At 44.2% G+C, this 11,078-nt stretch overlaps 1 long non-coding RNA gene across 1 annotated transcript in view; it reads right to left on the bottom strand.

The window, feature by feature from the left end:
* Window positions 1-6: 6 nt before the first annotated feature.
* LOC108445077 overlaps window positions 7-11,078 on the bottom strand; it is a 14,276-nt gene continuing 3,204 nt past the window's right edge. The window contains exons 2-5 of the long non-coding RNA XR_001859823.1: window positions 8,106-8,297; window positions 5,396-5,529; window positions 5,154-5,281; window positions 7-3,288 (exon numbers count right to left, since the gene is read on the bottom strand). This is a non-coding gene — a long non-coding RNA (uncharacterized LOC108445077). The remainder of the gene's footprint in view (window positions 3,289-5,153; window positions 5,282-5,395; window positions 5,530-8,105; window positions 8,298-11,078) is intronic.

Genomic DNA, 11,078 nt, shown 5'->3' with positions numbered 1-11,078 from the left:
GGCCCGTAAGGGAAAGTATGGCAAGGAATGAATGGGAGCGAAAAAGATGATACAAACGGGATGCCGGAGGGGCTGTGAAAGTGTGCCTGGCACGTGTATTCGTGACCCCTTGCGGTGCTCAGGCGAGAGAGGAAGACGGCAGCCCTGTAAAAACACGCACAGGGATGTAAGGGAATTACTAAACTCTACACAATGGCCTAACCTGCTGAAAAAGAGAAACAGTGGAAAGCTGTCAGAAATGCAGCCAGAGTGCCTGCCAGCCTTCCAGCCCTTGCCAGCATATTCAGCTGCCTTTCATCATCTGGATACACAGAAGCCGGGTACCGGAATAGCCTGGCTCCCGGCGCACAGGCTGAGCAGGAAGAGCTCAGCACCTTTCCTGTCCACACCATCCTATTTGTGTTGCTAGCTCTGCATCCTTATCTCAGATAGCTGCTGCACAGCTGTTGCCTAAAACTGGTTGGTTTTAACACGAGCAAGTGGAGTTTTAAAATAGGCATATTTTAAGCTGTGCTGGGATCACACATTGGTACATCTTCAGGCCAAAAGTGCTGAAGCCTGTAATCAGTCCTTCTGCAGGATTGCACTTGGGCACACAATTGGTCTCATTGGTTTTAATTGAACTGTTTAGGTAAGAGCTATCCAGCATACAGGATGGATGCAGAATGTTGTCCTGTGTGTTTATTCCTTGGCAAAAGATGTCAGCCTGAGTTTCCTTTTAAGAGGATAACAGCAATTCAGATTAAAACAAGGATTATGCTTTACTGTTTTTACAGCATTGTGGTAAAACCACATACACATTACACCTGATCTTATATTAGTCTGTATCTTGTTGCCCCAGATGTACAAGTGTAATGTGGCTCTTGAAAATGGCTGAAACACAGATCACATTTTACTGCCATTTGGTCCAGGCACCAGGGATAAGAGAAAATACAAGGCAGTCAAGAAAGCAGCATTGTGATTATAATTTAAGAGAATTCTGTATTTGTTTGGAAAAAGTCTGACTCTATGAATTACAAGGCAGAAGGGAATTTGGTGCATAGATTGCAAAGGTAAAAAAAAATTGCTGTAACATTTTCCACTTGCTGCTTGAACTGTTGAAATCCTGCTGCATGTGGGTGAGACAGCACAGTTTTTACTGTAAAACCAGTGAAACTTATGGCAGTTTTGCTGTTAACTGGAAGTAGGTTTAGACACTATTTGACATTGCCTTCTGTTGTGAAACAACATGAAACTGTATATGCCCAGGTCTGCTTTGTCCACACAGGAAAGAAAAGTTCCCTTTGTCTGACCACATGCATAGGGCACTTGGGGAAGATGCAAAGATGCGCAGATAAGGCATCGTTCTCTACTGCATCCACAGCAGTACCTCAGATCTTCGGAACACCTATATTTATTTGTATACAGGTCTAAAGGTATCTTCAACTGTTTTGTACACGTGCTGTGGAAATCAGTCATACATCCAGAAAGGAAGATTAATGTGCTAGGTATGTAAATGTTTGTGTGAAAGCCCAGGATTCACACCCATGGATTTACTGAGGCTCTGAATGCCGAAAGCTCTGCCCCACCACGCTGTGAGCACACAACTTTACCTGGAAAAAACTCTGGAAACATAGGGGTATGAACAAACACTGCACAAGACAGTCCTTTAGGAGAGTACACAGCCTGAGCTGAGCACCCTGCCGAGGACTGCCTTCACCAGACAATCCTTGGAGCTTGGACTGATCTGACTGCTGAGCCAAAGCCACCCTCAGCCACCCCTGCACTCCCTGGGGCCCAAGCTCAGCCCCTCTAACCACTCCCAGAGGTAAAAACCATTGCTCTCTCTGCTTTCAAATGTGGACAGAAGTATTTTGAAGACAGTTGTTTTAAGGTGATGGAGGACAATTTCACATGGATATTGGCACTTTCCAGGGCCTTGTGCCTCTACGCTTCCCTGCATGGAAGGGCTGCTTTGGGTAGTGAGGAACCACTGAAGCCGGCTGGACTATGTGCAAGAGTAAGTGCAGTGCAAAGTAAGAGCCAGTGTGGTCACAAAAGGCAGCTGATCTCTGATCGTGGTGGCTCTTGGCCTCAGGAGTCATAAACTGTGTTAGTTTGCTGGAACTGTAAGTATATATGGAACCCCACATACTCACAGACCCCCTGCTGATGAAATCCAGGGTAAATCCACACACATTTGGGAAGGACAGGGCTGGCTCATACCTAACAACCACTGGCACACTTTACCCGTAGTTGCATTGAGGGAGCAACACTGTGCAACAGCATGCTAGAGAGCGCTGAGAAGTTTTATCAATATTATTTCTCCTAGGGGTGAACTCAAATGAGTCCTTCTCAGGAGGCACCATAAAGGCTTTTAAAATACCTAGAAGGAATCGTTCTGTATCTGGTTTTATTTGTGCCAGGGAACCAGGGCTAGTTTTGGTGATGTCAGTGTGGGTGCAGAGGTGTAAAACAGGTGTGAAAGAAGATCAACCAAACTGCTTTAAGAAGTGAAGGAGGGGCTCTAAGATAGATGTGTGCTCGAAGGCTTTGCAGATTTGCGTCTCTAAATAGCTTTCTTCCATTTCTATGAGCAAGCAGCAGGGACAGCTGAGTGCTAAAGAAACAGCTGGCCTTCAGTGATAAGGGGTAGCTGTCACTTCATGGTGAAGTTTGAAAAAGTTTATATTTAGAAGTAGAAGGCGAGCCATCAGCAGCCACACCCTAAAACATGAACTGTTTGCAGTTTCTTTGCTGCCCGCACTTGGTGATTGGAATGGTAGTATTTGCAATTTTAAGTGTTACAGTGCCTTTCTTTTCCAAAACCCATCCTGTGGCATGACTTGGCATGTGAGATCAGTGACATCAGAACTGCTGAGTGTCCCAAGCTGTGGTGAGGGCAGAGATCTGAAGCTGATGATCAATAATTCAAGCAACTTCATTCACTGTTTCCCACATATGGCCTTAAAGAAATAATTAGGCCTACTCTGCTTTTCAGATTTGGCTCATTGTATCTACTGCATGTTTCTTTCTTTTTTAAAATTCCGTATTACACCATATCCCTATGTCCAGAGATAAGCCCTTCATTGTGCCTTGGACTCCATCCCTCTGTTTTCTTGGGTGTTGCAAGGTTTAAGTAGTTAGCAAAGACTAACTCGTCTGCCCACATAGGAGGGGATCTTCACTCAGGGCTGGCACTGACAAGTTTCACCTCCCTGACTCAGTATCTCTAATTCCATTTAATTTCTCATCTTACCTGTGATTCAGATCATGAACTTGGTTTCCTAGATGCAGAAATCAAAACACCTGAAAGTTTAACAGAAGGAGGTTTCAAAAGTAACTATTTTGTCAGTGCCCAGGCCCAGTTTGAGACACTCTGATTCTATTTACTCTGCCAAGTAAAGCAGTTCTCCACCCCTGATCTCAAATGGCAGGTGTCACTGCATCTGCTTGGCCCTGTATCTGGACTGATACTGGTGCACATGTGGCTTTTAGTCATCACTTTATTTTATGTGTGGTTTGCTTTTAGTTTGGGGTGGTTTCTCTAAGTTCAAAGTGCCTGAAGATGGGTAGCAGCCCATCAGAGAGTGACTTTCAGACCTTAAAGCTGTGGTTACATGACATGAAGGTATGTGGGGTGTTGAGGTTAATGAGTTGCTGCTGCAGTGCTGAGGGACTATGTCCTGTGAGGAGTCGTGTCTGCGCAATCTCACCCCAGGAGCTTTCTGGGTTGGTCCTTGACCCGTTAAACCCCTTGAGCTGCACCCCAGCATTGACTTGGAGAAGAGCTTGGTCCAAGGACCACAAAAACAAATAGTATGGATACTGTGGATTCCTATGGACCTGAGTGGCTTCCATGCATTTAGTGGGCTCTCTATGCCCAGCTTGCTGCCTGGCCTTGACGAGTTGTTTGCAGCAGTGTTTGAATCACTGTCTTCCCCAAAGCAATTGAATTTTTCCTGATTTTGTTTGGGATTTAGCACAGGCTTATGTAATGCTATGGTACACGCATGCTTGAAAGCCAAATCTAAAAAGAAAAAGTACTTCAAACTGAACGTCAGTCCCTTGTAACGTTCTTTTCTTGTTAATTGCTGTTATTATGAAAGACAACATTTGTATCTTAGTGTCTTTGAGAGTTTGGCTGCAGGGACCTCACATGCCCCTCTCCGCCAGCACTCCCCGACCAGCGAGACGTGCAGTGCCCTGATGCCAGGCCCTGCAGCCATTGCTGTGATCAGGCATGAAATTATTCTTAACTGATTGAAGTGAAGCATAGATTGAAAAGCTTGAGACACTGATTTACTCCATCATCCTGCTCTGCCTAAACCGTGCCTGGCAATTTTAAACAGCGTCATCCCAAAAATCCCCACTGACACTGCCACACTGAAAGTGCTTTACAGAAGGCAGTGGTATCACTGCTTTCATTTTAAAAGACAAAAAAGAAATGAGACATGGGAAAAACAGCTGACCAGTACCACTCAGCAAAGGCAGGTGAAGGGTTGGGAGGATGGCTGGGCATCCCAGTGCCCAGTCTGGCATGTTTGGCATTATGATACACTGCAGAGTAAGGATTTGTTATGTTATTTCAGGTCTGAATCTCAGACGTGTCATGGCCTTATTACATTCCCTTGGTGTAGGAAAAAGGCCTTGTATTGCATTAATCTTCCACAAGGGGCCTTGTGTACACTTGTATTGCATTAAGCTTCCACAAAATATATAGACTAGTGCAGTGCAAAGAGGCTTTGAAGAAATCATGGCTCAGACCCACTTTGTTAGAGTGCTTTTGAGGAGCATGGGCATCTGCCTGAGGTCACTGCTTGAATGACCTGGTAAATTAAACATTTCTCCTTTAGCTGATAGAATCAGGCTTTCTTGTTGGGTAACTTTGACACAAACACATCGTATAGAAGTAAAAGAATATTGTACCTCTCTGTGATCATCTTCTAAGCTGCCTTGATGCTTAGCACCCTGCTGCAGTCCAGGACAGACAGAGAAACAGAGCAAGGTTGTGCGTATGTGCTACCAAATGGAGCTGAAACCAGCTTACCTTTAGCAAACAGAATGTCCACTTAAGGAGAGAGGCAACTGTGAGCTTTATAATAAAATCAGGCAGTGGTAACACAATCTTAATTACATCTATCCTCTGAATGTAAAAAATAACATTTTCTTACCCAAAGTACCTGCGTCCTGTGTATCGGTCAGTCATGTCTTATGAGTTTATAGGAAGAAGCTCCAATTAATTTGTATTTGTCATTGGTGTGAAAATCCATCCAGATACAGAAGAATGAGTTCATGCATCCTATGGAGACCAACAAAGTAGTTAGCAGCCATTAATTTATACAAAATTCATTACAGAGGAGGAACCAAGAAAGAAAAAGTTAGATTTACAAATTTAAGCATGGAGATTTCTCACCTGGGTGCTTGGACATGCAAAATGTACTGAGTTTTAATCTGGGTGAATCGGCTGATGAAATGAGAAGGAAATTAGATCTGTGCCTGTGATGTCTTTCCATAAACCCATTCTCCAGGAACCAAGTGCGTGCATACCTATATGGGAGAACAGGTTTTATCAGAGGACAGATATCTGTAACGTATTAATAGGCCTGCAGCAATTATGTATGCAAATTGTTGAGTTCTGTTCCCAGTAGGGAAAAAATAATACCTAATGTGGCTGATGCAAATCTGCTGCCAGCCATAGGATTCTATCATTTGTATCAGCTGTGATGGAGCCAAGTGAATCTGTGATGGGAAGATTGCAGGCACATCCCATATTGTACAGTAATGATAATACTCTGCATTTCTATAGCGTGTCCAACTCACGCATTTTAGACTGCTTAGTCAAGATTTTCCAGTTTAGGCACTTAATAGATATTAATAATTAGGCAAATAAAATGCTGTTCAGCTGAATGATGGAGGAATCCATATTGATCCTGAGCCTCATGCTGCTGGTAGAGTTGGGCCAGTATTGTCATGGTAGACATAAGAGAGCTTGTCCATCGATACACACGTTTGAGAGGAGATCAAAACAGCCCAGGTGGTAAATAACCTGGACACTTGCCTGCAGGACCTAAAATTAGAGATCAGCACAAAGACTTGGCAGGTGAATACTCAGCAGATGCTGTCTTATCTCTCTATTTGCTTTGGAAGATTGGGGCTGACCCAAAACATGTTGAAATCAATTTGTATCTTCTCCTTTATTTCAATAGGCTATGCACCAGCCTCTAATCAGTTGTGGGCCTAATTAAATGATTTTTCTCATTGCCAGCTAATTACTCCTATGGAGAAATGAAACTGAATGTTAGATGAGCACTTTGTAGGAACTGTGTCTGTAACGTATGGTTTAGAATAAAAAATTATGGGCTTGATTTCACGCTGTTTTACAGTCTCCTATTCCACCTAAAACAAGGACCATTTCCCTCTCTTTTATTGGTATAACTACAGAAATCGAGTGAAGAGTCAAGTGGAATGACTGTAACAAGCTCCCTTCCTTATGCAACAAAAAAAAGCTACTGCAAGCAGGAAATTATCAGCTTTCAGCGTCCAAGAGAGGAAGAAGCACTGCATTTAAATTGCAACAAGGAGGCCGAATATCACCAAAATATTCTGTTGGGGAGGACAGGGACACACGGGGCTCGGATACCTGGGGAGCCTTTGGCACCTCCAGCTTGGCTCCAGCCTCAGGCAGGGGAGCACCCAGAGACTTCCTGGGCCATGGTTGCCAGTGCCTGGTTGGAGTTTTGCCACAATGTGGGGAAGAATGCAAGGTACAGGACACAGACAAATTCATTGCCATCACTTTGTGGTGACAGGCCATTTGCTGGTTTTGACACATGGCAAAGCAGGAAACGTGAAAATGTGAAATCTGCAATTAATTGGATAATGGGAAATCAATCATGGTAATGAGTATCTAAATGTTGTCAGACTCCAGCTGTAGCTGTGTGGATAGGACCGACCTAGAGATTACTTGCTTCAGGAATCACAGGTGGAAGGTTGCATAGGTCTGGCCAACTGATCCTATGTGCAGCTTCCCTGTAATAATTCCCAACTAAACCTTCAAGCTGAGCATTGGGTTTGAGGCATTGCATGAGGCACTGAGTCTCAGGAAAGGGAAGATCTTTGCTCAGCAATCCCAAAAAACTTCTTTGGCTTCATGGAGGGGAAAAGGAATGGCCTCCACAAAAGGCACAACTTGCTGAAAGCAACCTTGCATGCAAAGAAAGAAGCCACTTAAACTGCACTGTGTGTTTGTGGACCAAAATCTAAGATGCTGTAGCATGTAGTGTATGATCCAGCCTTATGGGACCCATACAGCACTGTGTCTGCAAAATGTGATATATGCAAAAGGCAAACATTCATATGAGCCAGCAGTGCCCTGGCAGCCAGGAGGGACATCTCTGTCCTGGAGAGCATGAGGCACAGCATTGCCAGCCAGGCAAGGGAGGGATTGTCCTGCTCTGCCCTGCACTGGGGCATCTTCACCTCAAGTCCAGGGACCAGTTTTAGGTGCCACAATGTAAGCAGGATATAAAGCTACAAGAGAGTGCCCAAGGGAGGGCACCAAAGATGGTGAAGGCCCTTGAGGGAAGCCGTGTGAGGAGCAGCTGAGGGCACCTGGTCTGTTCAGCCTGGAGGAGGGGAGACCTTGTTGTAGTTATAACTTCCTCATGAGGAGAGGAGGAGGGGCAGACACTGATCCCTTCTCTGTGGTGACAGTGACAGGACCCGAGGGAATGGCCTGAAGTTGTGTCAGGGAAGGTTTAGGTTGGATATTAGACAAAGGTTCTTCCCCCAGAGGGAGGTTGGGCACTGGAACAGGCTCCCCAGGAAGTGGTCACAGCACCAAGCCTGATAGAGTTCAACAAGCATTTGGACAATGCTCTCAGGCCCATGGTGTGATTCTTGGGGTGTCCTGTGCAGGTCCAGGAGATGGACTTGGATGATCCTTGTGGGCCCCTTCTAACTCAGGATATTCTATGATTCATCCTCAGGTAGATGTTTACCCTTCAAGTGTCATGTAAGGTGACACATCCTTTGTGTTGATTTTAGCATTGGGAGAAAATTTCAGTAACAAGGTACTAGTAAGATGGAAGAAACTGGAGGGCAGGATGTAGAATTCAACTTACTTGGTTTATTTGTTTTCTTTCCAGCTTTCCACAGGTCTGTTTTTTTGCCTCATACTTGGCTCTGTCTCTGATCCCTTCTGTCCTGTTTTTGTTCTCCTTCCTTTGTTGCCGATGGTTTCACGCTGTTTCCATTCCTCTCCTTTTGTGTGACACAGATTCTCTGCCTGAGCCCCGTCCAAGGTGTTGGACTCCCTGCAGTTACAGCACAGAGTCTCAATACCAGGGACACAACTTCCTGCTTCACTGACAGTGTCTGCATTGTGTAAGTGAATGTGTGTCTTATGTCAGCCCACAGAGAAGTTGTTTCAGGGCATTACTTAATGGATTCTCCTTTTTCTACCTTCTCAGGACACTGGCAGCTCTTCACTTCTTCTTCATTGTTGCTGGTCTCTTGGTATCTACAGGAGACTACTCTAGATGATCTACACACAGCGAGAGAGCTTTGCTTAATGTGAAGACCTTACAGTCAACACAGAGAAAACAGACAAAGGTATGAGAAAGTTGTCATGAATAAACCTTCCCTATGCAGAGGGAAATAGAAACACAGAAAAATCCCTAGATCTCATTACTAGAGAAATGAGGTATCTGTAGTAACTTGGATATCTTGCATCCAGTTCAGGACTTTCATCCTGCTGTTCACTGAGACCAGGGTAACATGAGGATGGCTTTTTACTTTTTTCTCTCTTTAAGATGTGCCAAGGATGGTGGAAGGTAGGAGCTGTACCAGACAACTGACACAGCAGTATTGGGACAGGGCATTTCACCACTCACTCCCTCACGTGGGAAAGTCTAACTCATTCCAAGTCACTCTGTCACCTCTCTGTTTTTGAATTAAATGCTGAGGGTTGTTTAAAAGTGTTAAGTATATTGGCAGTTATCCCAGGGGGTGAGAAGATCACTAGTAGTATATTCTTCTATATTGAAAGATAGGTATAATATTCAGAATTGCACTGGTGAGACTTAAAGCTTTAACTTCTAATAGCCATCTGTCTGAAGTTTACAGATGCCCCTGATCTACAGCTACAAGGTATTGAAATTAACATCCAAATTCCTGTGAACTCAGAAAGTCCCTAAAGAGAGGTAACAATAGTACTGCTCAGTTCTGAAACACTGACACAAGCCACTCTATAGCTATGCATGAGCAAAGGCTGACACAACCACACAAAAGGTAACTATAAGTCTTTTTTGACATCAGGCAGAAAATCCTAATCTTAGGTCTCATTCTTCTGTTTACATCCTTGCCTTTGTTTCCCAAATTCAGATACATGCTTTACACTAGATAGGCAGTATGATGGCTTAATGAAAAAGAGGTCAGTACTATCACCTCAGTCTGACCTCTGTTTTCATTGTTTCTACCTTTGACATCTAATCAACCACATTAAACTATCCAAAATGCACACATCTGGGCTCTTTGTAGAGTATGTTTGTTTTATTTTTTAAAGCTTTGCTTACCTGTGGAGTCTACTATTTATTGTATGATGCTTTTTGCCACTTAGGCACTATGCTTAATCAGATTTGTAAATTAATTCTCTCCTGGGGTTTCTCTTTGTGTGTTCAGAAAGCATAAAAAGTGTTCATGACACGCTTCAAAACACACACTGGTTACATTAGTCATCCTCTCAGCATAATAGTTTTATGGAGAACACTTTCAGTTAAAAAAAAACCCGAAACAACACATTTCCTTTAATCCACCTTATTTCCCCCACTTTTGATCCTTAGAGTTATGCTACATGTTAGTAAACAGCTACACAACATGCAAAGGCTGTCATTGCCTTTTTTTTTTTTTTTTTTGCTAGAGGAAAAGAGCTACTGTTTATATCTTACAATATCTATTATTGCTTTTTATGACATATTTCACTGAAAACATTTTCATATGGGAACTTTGCCTTGTTCTGGAAGATGGAAAGCTGGTTGTGAAAATGAGCACTGCTGAATCACAACATGCCTTCCTCCTGCTCTCCCTGAGCTACTCCCCCAGCCCAGCAGTCCCAGCCCACATCAGGGCTGAGGCTGGATGGGAAAGCGCAGCTTGGATGGGGAGCACCAAACTCCCCATCAGTGCTGCCCGTACCTTCATGGACAGACCATCCCTCACACACTGTGCCCCTTCCTTGTCAAGCTTTTGAAAGCACATCCTAGTGAACAAAACCCTTCTGTGGTGAATGTTGCAAAGTGGGAAAGAATTTACACAGCAAAAAATGTCACTAATGTTGGTGAGGAGGAAAGGGTGCTTGGCCAGCACTGCAGTGCCCCTTGGCAAGGAAGGAGGATGTCCATGGCAATTGCACTGCAGCCTGAGAGCTACAGTGACAACAAACTGCAGTGGATTGCCTTGGAAGGGAGGGGTACTTCCCAGAAGTCATTTTCACAGACAAGAAGTCCACATCCACAGACAAATGTGGCTGCAGTCCTCACTTTATGCCAGTGGACCCAACAGAAAATCTCTCCTCATACAGCACACTCACCCTTGTACTCTCTAGGAGCCTTATCTACAATCCCCACCCCAACCCACACACTCCCCCAATCTCTCAGCCCTTTGTGTTTCACAGGAAACAAGTAGATAAACCACAGCTTTCAATTTCCTAATTATGCAAAAAAGTAGAAACTCCTAAACTTTCAGAAGCTCAAAAATGCTGAAGTGGTTGGAAAAAACAGGCAAAGAGAAGACCTGAAACCAAATGGGGATTTCACACTGGGATGTCATAGACATTACAAATATGTGGGGTGGGCTCACAGCACAGTCACGTGTTTTTGCTGAAAGAGAACAGCAGTGGATGGTAGAGAGAGCCCCATCTTTGAGGAAGGACCCAGCAGGAGCAAAATCTTTTGTCTGGTGGAGCAATCCATGATTCTGGGAAAAGAAAATATTGTGCTGATTGCTGCAGAGAGGAACTTGCTCAGCTCAGTGGGGAGGAACCTGGCTCTAGCACTGCTCTCCAGTGGGACCCTGGGGATTTCTAGACATGTTTTTGG

This window comes from Corvus brachyrhynchos, unplaced genomic scaffold (genome assembly GCF_000691975.1).
Source record: "Corvus brachyrhynchos isolate BGI_N302 unplaced genomic scaffold, ASM69197v1 scaffold80, whole genome shotgun sequence".
Classification (NCBI taxonomy): domain Eukaryota; kingdom Metazoa; phylum Chordata; class Aves; order Passeriformes; family Corvidae; genus Corvus; species Corvus brachyrhynchos.
This window is presented reverse-complemented; position numbering and strand designations above follow the sequence as displayed.